Raw genomic sequence first — 20,079 nt, forward strand, 5'->3', positions numbered from 1 at the left:
ATGGTGAGAGTGGGGAGATGGAATTTAGGACCTCATTCTTATGTCCGTCACTTTAGCCAGTACACTATCTCCTGGGCTGCGCAGTTGATTGCTACTAGACCTTGAAAAGGTCCTCTAGCCCCTGAATCTGAATGGAAGTGTCTATTCTCAAGCCAGAAGTAGTTGAATTTTTATTTATTTCTATATTTATGAAAGCATTGCTCAATTCTGTGCCACTATTTTCCCTTCTTATTTTTTAAATATTTTATTTATTTATTAATGAGAAAGATAGGAGAGAGATAGAACCAGACATCACTCTGGTACATGTGCTGCCAGGAACTGAACTCAGGACCTCATGCTTGAGAATCCAGTGCTTTATCCATTGCATCACCTCCTGGACCACTCTGCTTCTTTTTTATCAGAGCACTGTTCAGCTGTAGCTAATAGTGGTACAGGGGATTGAACCTGGGAATTGGAGCCTCAGGCGTGAGTCTCTTTCTATAACCATTATGCTATCTAACCCCCCTTTTCTCATTAAACTTTTTATTATTATTATTATTTAATGATTGGGAGAGAGAGAGAGAGGACCAGAGATAATTCACATGCAGTCTCGGGGATCAAACACAGAGCCTCCCTCAGGCATGTCCTGTGTTTTACTGCTGAGCCACCTCTCTGGCTTTGTGGGTGTGTGCCAAGTACAAGCAGTCAGTAAATGTGAGCCTTTGCTTGCTTGCCCTTGCTGTCACCAGTGGCATCAGTACTATTCTGCTGTGACCCAGAGGTGGAGTGTGGAGTGCTCAGGGGTGGACTGTGGAACGCAGTGGGAAGCTGGGGCCTGCAGCCTGGACTCTGGGCTCTGTGTCACTCTGTAGTTTTTGCTTTGTATCTCTCAAGCCTTTGTGTCTGTGTCTGACCTTCCAACTCTAGCTTCCTCTTCCCCCACCTACTTCCTGCCCCCCCTTCCCTCTGTGGCAGAGGTGCTTTCAGCATCAGCTTCCACCTCACAAACCCCAACAATGCTCTGTGGGCACCCCTCCCCCAGTCCAAGCACTGCAAGCGCTGGAGGCCGGTAGAGGTGGTGCCTTCGGCGGTGACGCATTTACACTTTCCTCCTCCGGTGGGTCAAGGCCCAGCTCTTGGGCCTCACAGAGGCCACCTAGAGTGCTTCACAACACTAGTGACTTGACCCTGGGCCTATAAGAGATAACACGCTTAGCTTGGCCCCAGGGGAAAGGGAGATTCTCAGTCTCCTTGCTGCTTGTCACAAGATTTCTGCCTCCTACCCAGATCAGAAAGTCCCACCAGGCGGCTGCCTGCACCTGGGTGCCCAGCAGAAACAAGCTTCTGTCTCCTCCCACAAAACCCAGGGCCTTACCTCCACCGGGTTTTAAACTGTTACACTAGGGCTGGGCAAACAGCATAGCTTTTTACAAAACACATGTTCATGCCTGAGGCCCCAGAGGCCCCAGGTTCAATCCCCCATGCTGCCATAAGCCAGAGCTGAGCAGTGCTCTAATTAAAGGTAGCGCAAATGGGTTAAGCGCAAATGGTTAAGCGCACATGGCGCAAGGCGCAAGAACTGGCCTAAGGATCCCAGTTGGAGACACCCCCCTCCCCGCTCCCCCACCTGCTGGGGAGTCACTTCACAAGCAGTGAAGCAGGTCTGCAGGTGTCTGTCGTTCTCTACCCCTCTCTGTCTTCCCCTTCTTTCTCTGTCCTATCCAACAACAACGACATCAACAACAATAATTATAACCACAACAATAAAAACAACCAGGGCAACAAAAGGGGGGAAAAAGCCTCCAGGAGCCATGGATTCAGTGGTTCAGGCACTGAACCCCAGCAATAACCCTGGAGGCAAAATAAAATAAAATAAAAATAAATAAATACGTAAATAAACTGTTGTCCTACTCTCCAACTGAAATGATACTTAGCCCTCTGCGCACAATAGAGACTGTCTCTCTGCCCTCTTTCTGACTTGCCTGTTGGGTAGAGGAAAGAGCATAGTGATTATGCAAAAAGACTTTCATGTCTGGAGCTCTGAGCTCCCAGGTTTAATCCCCAGCACCACCATAAGCCAGAGCAGAGCAGTACTCTGGAAAGGAGGAGAGAGAGAGAGAGAGAGAGACAGAGAGAGAAATGTCTATTTCTTTAAATAACCTGCTGTCCAGCTTTCTGTCTGAGAGGCTGACCAGCTTACCCTCTGGCTATAAGAGCTCCAGTGCTGCACCCTGGGAGGACAAGGCTAAGATTCTGCTGCCGACTGTCACAGTGTTAGTCTGACATCTGAGTGTAACGGGTATTCTGCTTACTCGGACAATACCCTCCCCTCTGAGTCTGAAGCGATGCTACCCCCTGCTCCCAGGCTATAATAAAAAGGCTTCTCATTGCCTTTCATTCTAAATCCCTTTCATTGTGGTTTAAAAGCTGCTCTTAAATCTGTTGTCCAAATGTACCCTGGGGGGGCAGGAGGAAGGTCCCACCAAATATCTTCCTTCACCTTTAAGTGCAGACCTGGGGAGAATACAGCCTGAGTTAGAAATGTACAGGACCCCCTAGGACTGAGGGGTGGGAGGCTCAGGTGGCAGGAAACTTAGGGTGCTAGAGGCTTGTGGTTGGGCTGCTGGGGCCGGGTTGGCTGTGGAGCCCTCAGGAGGAGGCAGGAAGTCAGCGTGGGACGTAGGTGCGGGGAGGCAGCCAGTGGCAACGACGACGACGACAGCTCTACTCAAGGGGAGCTGAAGCTGTCTCTGGGCAGCCAGGCCAGGCCAGGAGGACCATGTGAATGGGGCCAGGGGGCTCCTGGGCTGGGCAGGTAAGGAGTCCTGGGAATAGGGACCTAGGGGCTGGAGTGAGGGCTTGATAGCTGGGCACTGTGGCAAGGCTCCCCAGTTCTACAGCATCCTTCAAGCTGGGGACCTAAAAGCCCTCATGGAAGTCAGAGAGGGAGCATGCTGAACAGTCAGGGCACCTCTTGGTTTTTGGAGTTGTTGGCTTTTGCCTACGTCACCTAGTCACCTGGTCCGCAATCGACTGCCACCTCCCTGGAGCATTTTTCTTGGAGATCTGACATATGCATTATCAGGTATTAAAAGACCTTCAGACATCCCCACATCCACTCCCTTGTCCCAAGACTGATGATCCTCTTGAGACCCTGAGAGGCTGAGGATATCCATCCTGCTGCTCCTCAGCAAGGCATTGGCAGAGCCTGGTCCTGGGGGAGCATGGTGGCCTAGGCTATGGCTCTCCTCCACCATGGTTCAGGGTGAAGGACACTCATAAGCCAGGAATCCCAGAATCCTCTAGTTGCTGGAACAGACCCCGGCAAGAAGACCCTCCGGAGAAAGCAAAGTTACTCAGAGCATCCGAGTGGACAGAGGAGTCATGACTTTAGCCTCAGTGACCAGCACTGCTTGAGAGAAGGCAGACTCACCCTCTGGGGTATGTGAGGAGATATTTTTTTTTTTTAATTTTAAATATTTATTTATTCCCTTTTGTTGCCCTTGTTTTATTGCTGTAGTTATTGTTGTCATCGTTGTTGGATAAGACAGAGAGAAATAGAGAGGAGAGAGGAAGGCAGAGGGGGAGAGAAAGATAGACACCTGCAGATCTGTTTCACCACTTGTGAAGAGACTCCTAGGCAGGTGGGGAGCCGGGGGCTCGAACTGGGATCCTTACGCTGGTCCTTGCGTTTTGTACCACTGTGGTCCTTGTGTTTTAACCGCTGTGCTACTGCCTGACTCCCGTGAGGGGTTGTTATCTGAGATGTGGCCTCCATAGCGGATGTGTCTGTCCGGATACTGTGAAGCTGGAGGAGCAAGAATGATGGAGAAAGAGTTATTTTTATCCTGGATATGGGTTCAGTTGGCCCTGGGCAAGGAACGTCTGAACTTGTAACTGGAAAGTTGCCATTCCTGTCCCTGCCAACTGTGGCAGGATGTCCTCCCTCCCTCCCCCCAACTTCAGCCCTTCACACACTGCCTGCTGCACATGCAGGCAGTTGAGTATACTGATTCCTGCTTCAACCCCCAGAAAGGTGGAGGCTTAGGAAAACATAATCAGCTACCTGCCCACTTCCTCACGTTATAACTCTCAGTCTCTAGTCTATGGGGGGAGGCCCCACCTGAGCCAAACTTTCCAGGTTTCCCCTACCACACCCTCTACCACTGGAGATTTCTTGATCAACAATTTCCACCTACTCAGTATGTTCCAACCTCTCTCCTGCCAAGATTCATGGCTCTTTCGTGGTATCTAGGGAAATACGCCGAGTCTCCCCTAGATTTGGGATGGAGGGTGGGAGGGTTCATCCATAGCCTGTCAGAAAGCAGCAATCCCTGTGTCAGTGGATGATTCAGACAGAGTAGTAGCCCTCACTCAGGTAGCATAGAAGCAGAAGTCTTGGGAGTTGGGTGATAGCACAGTGGGTTAAGCGCTTTGCACAGTGGTGCAAAGCACAAGGACCGGCTTAAGAATCCTGGTTTGAGCCCCCATCTCCCCACCTGCAGGGGAATCGCTTCACAAGTGGTGAAGCAAGTCTGCAGGTGTCCATCTTTCTCTCCCCCTCTCTGCCTTCCACTCTCTACATTTCTCTCTGGCCTATCCAACAACAACATCAATAACAACAACAGTAATAACTACAACAATAATAAAAAAATTGTAAAAAGACAAGGGCGGCAAAAGGGAAAATAAATAAATAAAATTTAAAAAAAAAGAAAAAAGGAAAGAAACAGAAGTCTTTCTCAGAGGGAAAAGAGATCAAGTGATAGGGCAAAGGGACAAGCTGAGGATTCAGAGTACAGGGGAAGACTTCCGTAGGTGATCTGGAAGGCTGCCTGGAAGTTAAGGCAGACTAGACCAGAGAGGTGGCTTAGTGTGGGAACACACGCTGTACATTAGTGAGGGCTGGGTTCGATCCAGGTACTACAAACAAGCAAGCAAGCAAACAAACAAACAACAGGCAACAAAAGACAATTCTGAGAGGGACTAAAACCCAATACAGGAAGGAACAAGAACATGAAGTCAACACTACTTCCCCTGGGATCTTGCCTTTGGCTACCATGAGGGCAGGGAGCTCCAACAGAGGAAATTTAGGGGAGTCAGGCGGTGGCGCAGCGGGTTAAGCGCACGTGGCGCAAATCGTCAGGACCTGCGTAAGGATCCCAGTTCGAGCCCCCGGCTCCCCACCTGCAGGGGAGTCGCTTCACAAGCGGTGAAGCAGGTCTGCAGGTGTCTGTCTTTCTCTCCTCCTCTCTGTCTTCCCCTCTTCTCTCCGTTTCTCTTTGTCCTATCCAACAACAATGACATTAATAACCCAAAACAATGTTAAACAACAAGGGCAACAAAAAGGAAAATAAATAAATAAATAAAAACTTAATTTATAAAAAAAAAAAAGAAGAATCATTTAAAAAAAAAGAGGAAATTTAGTGGTCCGGGAGGTGGCGCAGTGGCTAAGGCACCAGAATCTCAAGCATGAGGTCCTGAGTTCGATCCCCGGCAGCACATGTACCAGAGAGATGGCTGGTTCTTTCTCTCCTCCTATCTTTCTCATGAATAAACAAATTCTAAAAAAAAAAAAAAAGAGGAAATTTAGAGGGACAGAGAGATAACATAGTGATTATGCAAAAAGTTCAAGCCTGAGGTTCCAAAGTGCCAGGTTCAATCCCTAACACCACTATAAGTCAGAGCTGAAGAGTGTTCTGGTTAAAAAAGAGAGAAAAAAAATCATAGCAATAATAAAGCAAGACGATCAGTGAGTGTGGTGTAATGCAAAGAAAATATGTTTTGGAGGTCAGGCGGCAGCGCAGCAGATTAAGTGCACATGGCACAAGGTACAAGGGCCGGCATACAGCATAAGGATCCCTGTTTGAGCCCCAGGTCCCCACCTGCAGGGGAGTCACTTCAAAAGCAGTGAAGTAGGTCTGCAGGTGTCTTTCTCTCCCCTCTATCTTCCTCTCCTCTCTCCATTTCTCTCTGTCTTATCTAACATTGACGACATCAATAACAACAACAATAACTACAACAAGGGCAACAAAATGGGAAAAATGGCCTCCAGGAGCAGTGGATTCATAGTGCAGGCACTGAGTCCCAGTGATAACCCTGGAGGCAAAATAAATAAATAAATAAAATAAATAAAAAATAAAGAATATATGTTTCAGAGGGGCTGGGTGGTGGTGCACCTGGTTGAACGCACATGTTACAATAAACAAGGACCTGGGTTTGAGCCCCTGGTCACCACCTAGGGAGAAGACTTTGCAAGTGGCAATATAGTGCTACTGTTGTCTCTCTGTCTCTCTTTCTATCTCCCCCTTTCCTCTCAATTTCTGACTGTCTCTATCTAATAAATGAAGATAATAAAAGTCATTAAAATATAAAAAGAAAGAAAGAAAGAGGAGAAAGAGAAAATAAATTTAAAAAAAAAAGAAAAGAAAATAGATTTCAGAGTCAGACCAACCTCGGGCACATTTCCGGTTCTGCCATTTTCTTGAACTCCACCTCTTTGAACTTGCCTATTATCTGTTAAGAAATAATAGAGGCCGGATGGTGGCACACCTGCTTGAGCACATGTGTTACAATGTGCAAGGACCCCAGGTTCAAGTCCCTAGTCTCCACCTGTAGTGGGAAAGCTTTACAAGTGGTGAAGTAATGCTACAGGTTTCTCTCTCTCTCTCCCCTTTCCTTTTCCCCTTCTCTCTAGTTTTCCCTCTTTTTGTATGCAATAAATAAATAAATAAATAAATGGTAAATAGGGAACAATAAATCCCTTTTCTACAGAATTCCTATGGGGAATCAAAATAATGACTGTGATGTGCCCTGAGTAGTACCTGACACAATAGGTGGTTAGCAGAAGTTAGGCACTCCCTCCTGCAACTGGTGTACCAAAGGGAGGGCTCACCCACACCCAGAGTAACTCACCACTCAGCACTGTTCACAAGCACTGTCAGGCTTGTGAACCTCCTGTATTCTTGCACTTGTGCTGTGGCTTTGCAAATGGGTTTCCTGTGCATGGCAGGTATGAGAATTCTAGGCTGGGCCTCAGGGTCTACCATAGAAGAGGGTTCCATATATAGCTTTGCACACACACACACACACACATACACTCCCTTCCTATCTCAAACACTGTAAAAACCACTAGAAAATGTATGCAGATATGTTCAGAGGGCGTGGCAGGGACTTCTCATAAAACACTCCTGAGAATCCACACACCACACAGCTGATAGCTTTAAGGCCAAGTTCAGTAGTGAAAACAGTTCTGAGGGTATGTGTGTGGGTTAGGGACAGGGAGGATTGAAATATCCAGGAATGTGGACTCCATCAAGTAAGTTGCTATTGGCTTTAAAGTATTTGAAAGTATTTGGAGTTGTGTTTCTAACTTTTAGTATGTTCTTTTTTAAAAAAACTTTTTAAAATAAAGATTTTTATTTATTTATGAGGAAGACAGGAGGAGAGAGAAAGAACCAGACATCACTCTGGCACATTGTGCGGCCGAGGATAGAACTCGGGACCTCATGCTTGAGAGTCCAAAGCTTTACCACTGTGTCACCTCCCAGACCACTTTTTAAGACTTTTTAAAATTTATTTATTCCCTTTTGTTGCCCTTATTGTTTTATTGTTATAGTTACTGATGTTGTCATTGTTGGATAGGACAGAGAGAACAACTCCCCAGCAGGTGGGGAGCCGGGGGCTTGAACAGGGATCCTTATGTGGGTCCTTCTGCTTTGTACCACCTGCGCTTAACCTGCTGCTCTACCACCCGACTCCCTAGTATGCTCCTTTTTTTTTTTTTTTAATTTTTAAAGATTGACTTATTTATTTGTGAGAGGAGGAGAGAGAACTCGAAAAACTACTCTGGGGAGTCAGGCAGTAGCACAGCCAGTTAAGCGCAGGTGGTGCAAAGCACAAGGACCAGTGTAGGGATCTCAGTTGGAGCCTCTGGCTCCCCACTTGCAGGGGAGTCGCTTCACAAGCAGAGAAGCAGGTCTACAGTTGTATCTCTTTCTCTCCCCCTCTCTGTCTTCTCCTCCTCTCTCCATTTCTCTCTGTTCTATCCAACAACAACATCAATAACTACAACAATAAAAAAGGGCAACAAAGGGAATAAATAAATACTTAAGAAAAGAAGGGAGTCAGGAGGTAGCGCAGTGGGTTAAGCACACATTGCGCAAAGACCTGCATAAGGATCCCAGTTCTAACCCCGGCTCCCCACCTGCAGGGGATCGCTTCACAGGCGGTGAAGCAGGTCTGCAGGTGTCTCTTTCTCTCCCTTTATCTGTCTTCCCTTCCTCTCTCCATTTCTCTCTGTCCTATCCAACAATGACAACAATAATAAAACAAGGGCGACAAAAGGAAATAAATAAATAAATATTAAAAATAAAATTAAAAAAAAAAGAAAAGAGGGAGTCAGGCGGTGCAGCAGCGGGTTAAGCGCACGTGGCGCAAAGAGCAAGGACCTGCGTAAGGATCGCGGTTCGAGCCCCTGGCTCCCCACCTGCAGGGGAGTCGCTTCACAGGTGGTGAAGCAGGTCTGCAGGTGTCTGTCTTTCTCTCCCCTTCTCTGTCTTCCCCTCCTCTCTCCATTTCTCTCTGTCCTATCCAACAACGATGACAACAATAATAACTACAACAACAAAACAATAAGGGCAACAAAAGGGAATAAATAAATAAAATAAATATTAAAAAAAGAAAAGAAAAAAAAACCCACTCTGGTACATGACAATGTCAGGGATCAAGCTCAAGATCTCAAGCCTTACAGTCTAACACTATCCATTGAGCCACTTCCTGGGTAGTCAATATTTACTCATGAGTGAGAGAAAGAGGGAGAGAGAACCAGAGCATCACTCTGGCTCATGTGATGCTGGGACTCAACTTGAGACTTCGAGCTTGAGAGTTCAACATTTAACCCACTGCATCACCTTCCAGGTTGTTCTGACTCTTGTTAGAGATCTCTCATCTTGTGAGGCACTTGAAAAGGAAAGGATTCTGTGACCATATCAACAGGGCCTCAGCTACAGATTGTTCCATACTAGTTTTGTAGTCGATATTATCTAGCTAAAAGTCTGAAAGTCCCCCAAAACAGGAGCCTGATCAATTTTGTCTAACCTACCCAGTGTTCAACATTACCCAAACTTCCTTGGCTATAGAATTTTTTTTTTAAGTAATACTTACACCTTTGGACACGAAAGGAGTGAGGAGTGGAAGGGAGAACTGTGTGGTTGATTCTCCTCAAATGATCAGATTTCTTGGCAGAGTTTTTGCATTGGTGGTGCGTTTGATATTCCTGTTTTTCAGCTTCAAAATTAGCACATGGCTGCTTTTTAAAATTTCAAATGGTGAAGAGGCATAGAATGAAAAAAAGAAAGGCAACACTTTGCAATCTCACTTCTGAGATTTTCTCACTGTGAGCAATCTGCTGTCCATTCTCCTATATTGTCCTGTGCTGAAAAGCAGAGCAGTTAGCAGTCTCATTATCGAAGGGAGGTAGACCAAGGTTCAATCATCATTTCAACAATTGTTTGTTATGAGGCTCAGACTAATCATCTTATGCCATTTGGGTCTCTGTTTTTGCATCTGTGAGGTGGGGGCTAGTAATAACACTTGCTTCATAGAATTATGATGAGAATGACATGAAGGCATGCAAATAAAGGCACAGAACCTTGCTTAAAAATAATCCCATATATATTTAAATGCAAATAAACATATATGCTACATCTTATTTTATAACTGTTTGCCTCTTATATTTGGGATGTCTTGCCATGTCAACATATAGCTCAAACATTATTTGAGCTAAATGTCAGGTTAGAAATGGGCCAGAGAGATGGCTCAGTTTAGTAAATGGGTGAAGATGGTGAATTTGAGAAGCTACTTCCTGGCAGCTATTGCTGTTTTTGTTTGTTTGTTTGTTTTTTGTTGTTGTTGTTGTTGTTGTTAGGGACATATTAAAGACCAGCAAACTGAAGACAGGCCTTATGGCCTCTTGTGGAAATGGAGTGACCCACTAGAGGGACCCCTGCCACACTGGGCAGGGCCAAGTAGGTAGGAAACTTCACCTCTGTGTTCCCAGTGCTAGAGGACAGCCTACCACATGAGAGGTACTCATTATATTTTTGTTGATAGGCTGTTCAATGACGGAAATTGTGCTGTGACTGGGGAGGTGGTTCAGTGGATAAGTCACTGGACTCACAAGCTGGGGTTCCTCAGTTGGATTCCTGGTATCTTGTGTGATCTGATTCTCTCTTCCCCTCTCATTCATTAATACATGAGTAAATGTTTTTTTCTAAAAAAAAGGAAAAAATTGTGCCTTGGGCTAGTATAGATAGCCTATTCCACATAGTGCAAATTTTGCCATGCGTGAGGACCTGGGTTAGATCCCCAACATCACCTGGGAACACCAAGTATGGAGCCAGGGGGAGCTCCATAAACAATGGAAGGATGTGATGTTTCTCCTCTTCTCTCTCTCTTTCTCCCTTGATCTCTCTCTTTTTAAGAGAGGATAGAGAGAAATTGGGAGTTAGGACCGGGAGGTAGAGGGAAAGATAGACATCTATGGAGCTGCTTCGCCACTCCTGAAACGGACCCCCTGCAAGTGGGGCGCCGGGGGCTCGAACCAGGATCCTTAACGCCGGTCCTTGTGCTTTGTGCCCTGTGCACTTAACCCCAGAACACTGATCAGCTCTGGCTTATGGTAGCATGAGGGATTGAACCTGGGACTTCAGAGCCTCAGGCATGAAAGTCTCTTTGTATAACTATTATGCTATCTACCCCTGCCCTCTTTTTTTTAATATATATTTTTGTTCTTTACTTGTTATATAGAGACAGTCAGAAATTGAGAGGGAAGGGAGTGATAGAGAGGGAGAGAGACAGAGATACACCTGCAGCACTGCTTCACCACTTGTGAAGCTTTCCCCCTGCAGGTGGGGACCAGGGGGTCGAACCTGGATCCTTGCTCACTGTAACATGTGCACCACCACCTGGCCCCCTTGTCTGCCTCTTTCCGTCTGAGATTGAAAAGCGAAAATTTGTACCTTTTCTTACTCACTGATGGAGCTTAAGTCCAAAGTTCTGGTTCACAGCTTAGCATTTCTCAGAATATGGTTGTGTGTGATGTGCATGAGCAATATTGTGGAGAAAACAAAGTTTACAAATATGAATTTCTCAGAGCTGGTGGCTGGTGACGCACCTGATCAAGCACACATGTTACAATGCACAAGCCCCCAGGTTCAAGCCCCCAGTCTCCACACGCAGGGGGAAAGCTTCACAAGCGGTGAAGCAGAGCTGCAGGTGTCTCTGTTTCGCTTCCTCTCTATAACCCCAATCCTCTAAATTTTTGGCTGTCTCTATCCAGTAAAAAAAGATAATTAGGGGGCTGGGCGGCAGCGCATCAGATTAAGCGCACGTGGCACAAAGCACAGGGACCAGAGGAAGGATCCCGGTTCGAGCCCCCGACTCCCCACCTGCAGGGGCGTTGCTTCACGGGCGGTGATGCAGGTCTGCAGATGTCTACCTTTCTCTCTCCCTCTCTGTCTTCTCCTCCTCTCTCCATTTCTCTCTGTCCTATCCAACAATAATGACAGCAATAATAGTAACAACACCACCGATAAACAACAAGGGCAACAAAAGGGAAAAATGGCTTCCAGGAGCAGTGATTGGTAGTGCAGGCACCGAGCCCCAGCAATAACCCTGAAGGTAATACTAATACTAATATAGTAATAATAATAATAAATGGGTGGGGGTAGATAGCATAATGGTTACACAAAAAGACTCTCAAGTCTGAGGCTCCAAAGTCCCAGTTTCAATACCCCTACACCACCATAGGCTGAAATGGAAAAATAGATGAACACAGAGTGCATACTCTCCTGATTCACCCTATGTAGGTATTTTAGTCTATGTGCCTGGTAGAGATTTGTATTTCCTCTGTCATCTAGGGACATAGAGTCCAAGTCTGTATTTCCTCTGTGCCAGATGGGTCTCACAGCAATCAGTGACTGCAGCTGCCTTACCTCCTCCCTCCACATTCCTAAGCAAGACAGCTTTGGAGGAATCCAGCCTAGCCAGAAGAGATAAGACCCCCTTATCCAGCTAGCACCAGGGCCCAAAAAACATGTGCCTGCAGTGTGCCAATGTCTGCATTCTCTTTGTAACCAAGATGTAAAACTCTATATAAACAGTGCTGTTCTTTGTTCGGGGCAGAGAACTTCCTAGTGAGATCCAGATCTCTCGCCCACCAGTGTACGGTGTATTAAACTTCTCTCTATTCACCACATCTGGTTCTGGTATTGTGTTTGGGGATGGTTTCTACAACATTTCCTTCTTTCCTTCCTCCACCTCCTCCTCCTCCTCTTCTTTTTCAGTTGCTTCCAGGGTTATCACTGGGGTGATGTGCCTGCACAGCAAATCCATCACTCTCAGTGGTTATTTTTCCTTTTTTTCCCACTAGGGTTATCATTGGGGTTCGATGTCCCCCCTTTTTTCCCTTCCTTTTATTTGATAGTATAGAGAGAAGTGAGAGGGACAGGGGGGAGAGAGAGAGAGAGAGAGAGACCTGCAATACTGCGTCAGTTTGTGAAGCTTTGCCCCTGCCAGTGGGGACCAGGGCTTGAACATGGCCCTTATGCATGGTAAACTGTGTATTCAGTTGGACATACCACCGCCAGGCCCTCAAATGTCAATTTATTTTTTCTTTCTTTCTTTCTTTCTTTTTTTTTGCCTCCAGGGTTATTGCCAAGGCTTGGTGCCTGCACTACGAATCCACTGCACCTAGAGGCTATTTTTCCCATTTTATTGTCCTTGTTGTGCTTGTTGTGGTTGTTATTGTTGTCATAGCTGTTGTTGTTGGATAGGATAGAGAGAAATGGAGAGAGGCGGGGAAGACAGAGAGGAGGAGAGAAAGATAGACACCTGCAGACCTGCTTCACTGCTGCAGGTGGGGATCAGGGGGTTCGAACCGGATCCTTACGGCTGCCCTTGCGCTTTGCGCCATGTGCCCTTAACCCGCTGCACTACCACCCGGCTCCCCAAATGTGAAATTTTTTTTAACTTAAAAAATTTTTTTTAATATTTATTTTCCCTTTTGTTGCCCTTTTTATTGTTTTTTTCTTTCTTTCTTTCTTTAATATTTATTTTATTTATTTATTCCCTTTGTTGCCCTTGTTGTTTTATTGTTGTAGTTATTATTGTTGTTGTCATTGTTGGATAGGACAGAGAGAAATGGAGAGAGGAGGGGAAGACAGAGAGGAGGAGAGAAAGACAGACACCTGCAGACCTGCTTCACCACCTGTGAAGCAACTCCCCTTCAGGTGGGGAGCCGGGGGCTCGAACCAGGATCCTTAAGCCGGTCCTTGTGCTTTGCACCACCTGCGCTTAACCCGCTGCACTACAGCCCGACTCCCCAAATGTGAATTTCTTTAATAATTTATTTCTTTATTGGGGAATTAATGCTTTACATTCAACAGTAAATACAATAGTTTGAACATGCATAACATTCCCCAGATTCCCATTTAACAATACAACCCCCACTATTTCATTTATCATCCTTCATGGACCTGTATTCTCCCCACCCACCCACCCACCCCAGAGTCTTTTACTTTGGTGTAATACTCCAATTCCATTTCAGGTTCGACTTGTGTTTTCTTTTCTGGTCTTGTTTTTCAACTTCGGCCTGTGAGTGAGATCAGCCCATATTCATCCTTCTGTTTCTGACTTATTTCACTCAACGTGATTTTTTCAAGGTCCATCCAAGATTGGCTGAAAACGGTGAAGTCACCATTTTTTACAGCTGAGTAGTATTCCATTGTGTATATAGACCACAACTTGCTCAGCCACTCATCTGTTGTTGGACACCTGGGTTGCTTCCAGGTTTTGGCTATTACAAATTGTGCTGCCAAGAACATATGTGTACACAGATCTTTTTGGATGGATGTGTTGGGTTCCTTAGGATATATCCCCAGGAGGGGAATTGCAGGGTCATAGGGTAGGTCCATTTCTAGCCTTCTGAGAGTTCTCCAGACTGTTCTCCACAGACGTTGGACCAATTGACATTCCCACCAGCAGTGTAGGAGGGTTCCTTTGACCCCACAGCCTCTCCAGCATTTGCTGCTGTTACCTTTTCTGATGTATGACATTCTCACAGGAGTGAAGTGATATCTCATTGTTGTCTTGATTTGCATTTCTCTGACAATCAGAGACTTGGAGCATTTTTTCATGTGTTTCTCAGCCTTTTGGATCTCTTCTGTGGTGAATATTCTGTCCAAGTCCTCCCCCCACAAATGTGAATTTCTATATTATATTATTTATTTAATTGTGTTGCAACATGCCAACTTCTATTTAAGTTTGGTGATGCTGGTTTTCCATTTACTGTAATGAAGTTTCCAGTTGAGGTAAATATCAATGCATATCAAAGGTGAGAAATACTCTCGGACTCTCTGAAGGTACCAAAAATCATAAAGGAGAATGAAAATGGTAAGCTTGTCTGGAAAGTAGCAAAGCCCGGTGAAATGACACGCCTGTGCTAGCAGCTGGGGCTGTGGCTCAGTGCTTGAGCACATACCGCCTTGTGGTCAAGGCGCCTTCAGTTCTTTTTTTAAATTAATTAATTAATTATTTCCTTTTGTTGCCCTTTTTTAATTGTTGTTGTAGTTATTGTTGTTGTTATTGATGTTGTTGTTAGATAGGTCAGATAGAAATGGAGAGAGGAGGGAAGACAGAGAGGGGGAGAGAAAGACAGACGCCTGCAGACCTGCTTCACTGCCTGTGAAGCGACTCCCCTGCAGGTGGGGAGCCAAGGGCTCTAACTGGGATCCTTAAGCAGGTCCTTGCGCTTTGCGCCATGTGCGCTTAACCTGCTGTGCTACCTACCGCCCGACTCCCTGAAGCCCTCAGTTCTACCCCAGCACCACATAAGAACAAAAAAGGCAAACAAATAAAAATAGAACATTGTGTTTGAGCACCCAGCTCCCACCTGCAGGGGGTCGCCTCACAAGCGGTGGAGCAGGTCTGCAGGTGTCTTATCTTTCTCTCCCCCTCTCTGTCTCCCTTCTTCTCTTAATTTTTCCCTTCCTATCCAACAACAACATCAGTGGCAACAATAATAATAATGACAACAAGGGCAACAAAATGGGGAAAAATGGCCTCCAGAGCAGTGGATTCGTAGTGCAGGCACAGAGCCCCAGCAATAACCCTGGAGGAAGAAAAAAAAAAAAAACATCATAAATGGTGGAGCAGTGCTCTGGTCCCTCTTTTCTCACAATTATATGTATAATATATATCCATGTAGGGTGGGGGAGACAGCATAATGGTTATGCAAACAGACTCTCATGCCTGAGGCTCCTAAATCCCAGGTTCAATCCCCTGCACCACCATAAACCAAAGCTGAGCAGTGTTCTGGTGTTTCTCTCTCTGTGTGTCTCTGCATCTCTCTGAAAAAATTAAATTAAATTAAATTAAAAAATATTTATATCAATGGAAACCTTCAGTAATAACTGTTTGACTTAGTTCTTACTATGCATCATGCACCACATTAAATACTTTATGATTTGAAATCATCTGTATTTCAGTTATAGTGCTCACAACATCCCTAGTTACAGGTCCTATTTTTTAATTCACATTTTGGAGATGAAGAAACTGAGGGAGCAAAGGTTAGTAAATCATCCAAATATCCTCTGCCAGTGACTGGGGGGTGGTTAAGGCTGAACTCTGGTGGGAGTCAGGCGGTGGCGCAGCGGGTTAAACACACGTGGCGCAAAGTGCAAGGATCAGCATAAGGATCCTGGTTCGAGCCCCCGGCTCCCCACCTGGAGGGGAGTCACTTCACAAGCGGTGAAGCAGGTCTGCAGCTGTCTGTCTTTCTCTCCCCCTCTCTGTCTTCCCCTCCTTTCTCCATTTCTCTCTGTCCTATCCAACAATGACGACATCAATAACCACAACAAGGGCAAAAAAAGGGAAAATAAATATCTTTAAAATGAATCATTTAAAAAAAAATAAAAGACTGAACTCTGGCATAAACAGAAGGTCACTATGAAATAGACATAGTGAGCTGAGCCTCTATGACCTACAAACTCCCAGAGACTTTGATAAAGAGCTTTGAAAGGAGAGAGAGGGAGGGGGGTAGACAGCATAATGGTTATGCAAACAGACTCCCATGCCTGAGGCTCCCAGGTCCAGCTTCAACCCCCTGTACCACCATAGCTCTGGGTGCTAGTACACCTGGTTTAGTGCACATGTGCAAGGATGAAGGTTCAAGTGCCTAGTCCCTACTTAGTTAGGGGGGAGCTTCACAAAGGGCAGAGCAGTGCTACAGCTCTCTTTCTCTCTCCTCTATCTCCCTTCCTTCTCAAGTTCTCTCTGTCTAAATAAATAAATAATCATTTACCATACTACCCTAATTCGTGTGTACTATACTATAGACTCTGAGTAAGCATTTACAGCGAGGGCTCATCATTAAACATACAACTCTGCCAATAACCAAATCTTGCCCAAAGAAAAAGAACAAATAAATGTGTGTGTGTTAAATACTTGGAGAGAGAGAAGATTTATTTACTTAACTGGGTCAGGCAATGGCACACCCAATTGAGTGTTATGTTATCATAAGCTTGAGGACCCAGGTTTGAACTCCCAGATCCCACCTGCAGGGGGGAAGCTTCACAAGTGGTGAGGCAGAGCTGCAGTTGTCTCTCTTTCTCTATCTCCCTCCACTTTTTTTTTCTCCCTCCACTTTTTCTCTCAATTTTTCTCTATATTATCACATAAAGAAATAATTTTGGGTGGATGGGGAGAATACAGGTCCAAGAAAGATGACAGAGGACCTAGTGGGAGTTGTATTGTTATATGGGAAACTGGGGAATGTTATGCATGTACAAACTATTGTATTTACTGTTGAATGTAAAACATTAATTCCCCAATAAAGAAATAAAAAAATAATTTATATATATATATATATATTTCTTATCAATAAAGAGTGCAAGAGCATGACTATGGCATATGCAATGTCTGGGATCAAACTCAGAAATTCATGCTTGAGAGTCTAATGTTTTATCTACTGATCTACATGGCAGGGTGGGAGAGAGAGAGAGAGAGACAGAGAGATACCAGAGCACTGCTTAGCAAGGCTTAGCTCTGGCTTATGATGGGGTGTGGGGGATTGAACCTGGGACATCAGAGCCTCAGGCATGAGAGTCTCTTTGCATAACCATGAGGCTATCTACTCCCCACTTGTGTGTATTTTCTGTGCAGCACCAGGGTCTTGTGCATGTGTGATACTACCTCTCAGCAGGCTTCCTCAGATCAGTGTTGGAGAAGAGATAGCATGGCTCCACCATCCATGAAGCTCCTTGGATACCATCCATGGTGTTCCCATGGAGTGCTGAGGCTCAAGGCCAGGGCCTTGCACTTGACAAGGTATAAGCCCAACTGAGTGAACTATTTTCTGGCCTCGAGGAAATACTTTAAATTATTATTGGTAGGTGGTCTGTCAGGTGGTTCAGCGTCGGACACTCAAGCATGAGGTCCTAAGTTTGAGTCCCAGCAATGCATATGACAGAATGATTGATACTATTTATTTATTACATTATTATTGATTGATTTATTAAAATAAATCTATAGGGTCAGAAAGATAGCATAGTGGTTATGCAAAATGATTTTTTTTTTGCCTCCAGGGTTATTGTTGAGGCTCGGTGCTGGCACTGTGAATCCACTGCTCCTGGAGGCTATTTTTCCCCCCATTTTTGTTGCCCTTGTTGTTGTTATTATTGTTATTGTTATTGATGCCGTTGTTGGATATGACAGAGAGAAATGGAGAGAGATGGGGGAAGACAGAGGAGGGGGGAGAAAGATAAGACACCTGCAGACCTGCTTCACCGCCTGTGAAGTGACTTCCCTGCAGGTGGGGAGCCAGGGGCTCAAACCAGTATCCTTATTCCAGTCTTTGTGCTGAGTGCCACCTGCGCTTAACCTGCTGCACTAATGCCTGACCCCCCTATTTTTTTTAATTTATTTTTTGATAGAAAAAGAAAGAAATTGAGAGGGAAGGCAGAGATAGAAAAGGGTAGTGGTGCACCCGGCTAAGCGCACATATCACCATGAGCAAGGACTCAGGTTCAAGTCTCTGTTCCCTACCTGCAAGGGGGACACTTCACAAGCAGTGAAGCAGATCTATAGGAGTCTATTTTCCTTTCTCCTTCTCTATTTCCCTCTTTCCCTCTCAATTTCTCTCTGCCCTGCTTAATAAATTAGAAAAGATAAAGGGAAGAAAGAATGAAGGAAGGGAGGAAGAGAGATAGATATAGATAGATAGAAAGAAAGAAAGAGAGCCACCATTTTCATAGTGCAGGAACCAAGTTTGAGCCATAACCCTGGTGACAATAGGGGGGGCGTGGCGTAGGTGATGGCGCACCTGTTTGAGTGCACATGTTAACATGCTCTAGGTTTGAGGCCCCTGGCCTCCAACTGCAGGGGGAAAGCTTTGCGAGTGATGAAGCAGGGATACAGGTGTCTCTCTGTCTCTCTCTTTCTCTATCTCCCCTTCCTCTTGATTTCTTTCCTTTTTTCCCCTTTTGTTTCCCTTGTTCTTTTATTGTTGTAGTTATTATTGTTGTTGGATAGAACAGAGAGAAATGGAGAGAGGAGGAGAAGACAGAGAGGATGAGAGAAAGACACCTGTAGACCTGCTTCGAGCGACTCCCTTGCAGGTGGGGAGCCAGGGGCTCGAACTGGGATCCTTGCATTTTGCACCACGTGCGCTTAGCCCGCTGCGCTACCGCCCAACTCCCTCCTCTTGATTTCTGACTGCCTCTATCTAATAAATAAAGATAATTAAAAAGAAAGAGAGTGGTCCGGGAGGTGGCGCAGTGATAAAGCTTTGGACTCTCAAGCATGAGGTCCTGAGTTCGATTGCCGGCAGCACATGTGCCAGAGTGATGTCTGGTTCTTTCTCTCTCTTCCTGTCTTTCTCATAAATAAATAAAACCTAAAAAAAATTTTAAAAAAAGAGAGAGAGAGAGGTTCAAGGAGTGGCACACCGGATAAAGCATTGGATCTTTCTTTCTTTCTTTCTTTCTTTCTTTCTTTCTTTCTTTCTTTCTTTCTTCCTTTCTACCAGAGCATTGATCAGCTCTGGTTTATGGTGGTGCAGGGGATTGAACCTATGACTTCAGAACCTCAGGCATAACAGTCTGTTTGCATAACGAGCATGCTATCTACTCCTACCCCAAAGAATTGGATTCTTAAGCATGAAGTCCAGAGTTCAACCCGCGGCAGCACATGTACCAGAGTGATATATAGCTCTTTTTCTCTCCTCCTATCTTTATCATAAATAAATAAATAAATTGTGAGTGAGGCGGTAGTGCAGAGGGTTAAGCACAGGTGGTGCAAAGCGCAGGTGGTGCAAAGCGCAAGGACGGGCATAAGGATCCTGGTTCGAGCCCCTGGCTCCCCACCTGCAGGGGAGTCACTTCACAAGGGTGAAGCAGGTCTGCAGGTGTCTATCTTTCTCTCCCCTTCTCTGTCTTCCCTTCCTCTCTCTGTTTTCTCTGTGTCCTATCCAACAACGATGACATCAATAACAACAACAATAATAACTACAACAATAAAACAATAAGGGCAACAAAAGGGAATAAATAAATATTTTAAAAAATAAATCTTAAAAACAGAGAGAGAGAGAGAGACATATACCTGCAGCATTGCTTCACTACTCATGATGCTCCCCCCTTCCTGCAGGTGGGACCAGGGACTAGAACCCATGTCTTTCTGTACATTGTAATATGTATGCTCAACTAGATGTGCCACTGCCCAGCACCTGCATGCTTTAAATCCAGAGGTCCCACATTCAATCCCCAGCACCACCATGAACTCTAAGTAAGCAATGGTCTGGTTAAAATTTAAAATAAACCAGGTGGTAGTGCATCAAGTTAAACACACATAGTATAGAGCACAAGAACCTGCACAAGGATCCCAGTTCAAGTCCCCCCCCCCTGCTCCCCACCTGCAGGAGGTCATGTCACAAGCCATGAAGCAGCTCTGCAGTTGTCCTTCTCTCCCCCTCCCTATCTCCCTCTCCCCTCTCAGTTTCTTTCAGTCCTGCCCAATAAAATGGAACAAATGGCTGCCAGGAGCAGT

General features: G+C 45.4%; 1 protein-coding gene across 1 annotated transcript in view; it reads left to right on the forward strand.

Annotated features, from left to right (window-relative positions):
• Positions 1–2,689: 2,689 nt before the first annotated feature.
• LCK (LCK proto-oncogene, Src family tyrosine kinase) overlaps positions 2,690–20,079 on the forward strand; it is a 40,535-nt gene continuing 23,145 nt past the window's right edge. Inside the window, exon 1 of the mRNA XM_007523260.3 lies at positions 2,690–2,794. The gene's annotated coding sequence lies outside the window, so the exon portion shown is untranslated. The remainder of the gene's footprint in view (positions 2,795–20,079) is intronic.

This window comes from Erinaceus europaeus, chromosome 13 (genome assembly GCF_950295315.1).
Source record: "Erinaceus europaeus chromosome 13, mEriEur2.1, whole genome shotgun sequence".
NCBI classification, from domain to species: Eukaryota; Metazoa; Chordata; class Mammalia; order Eulipotyphla; family Erinaceidae; genus Erinaceus; species Erinaceus europaeus.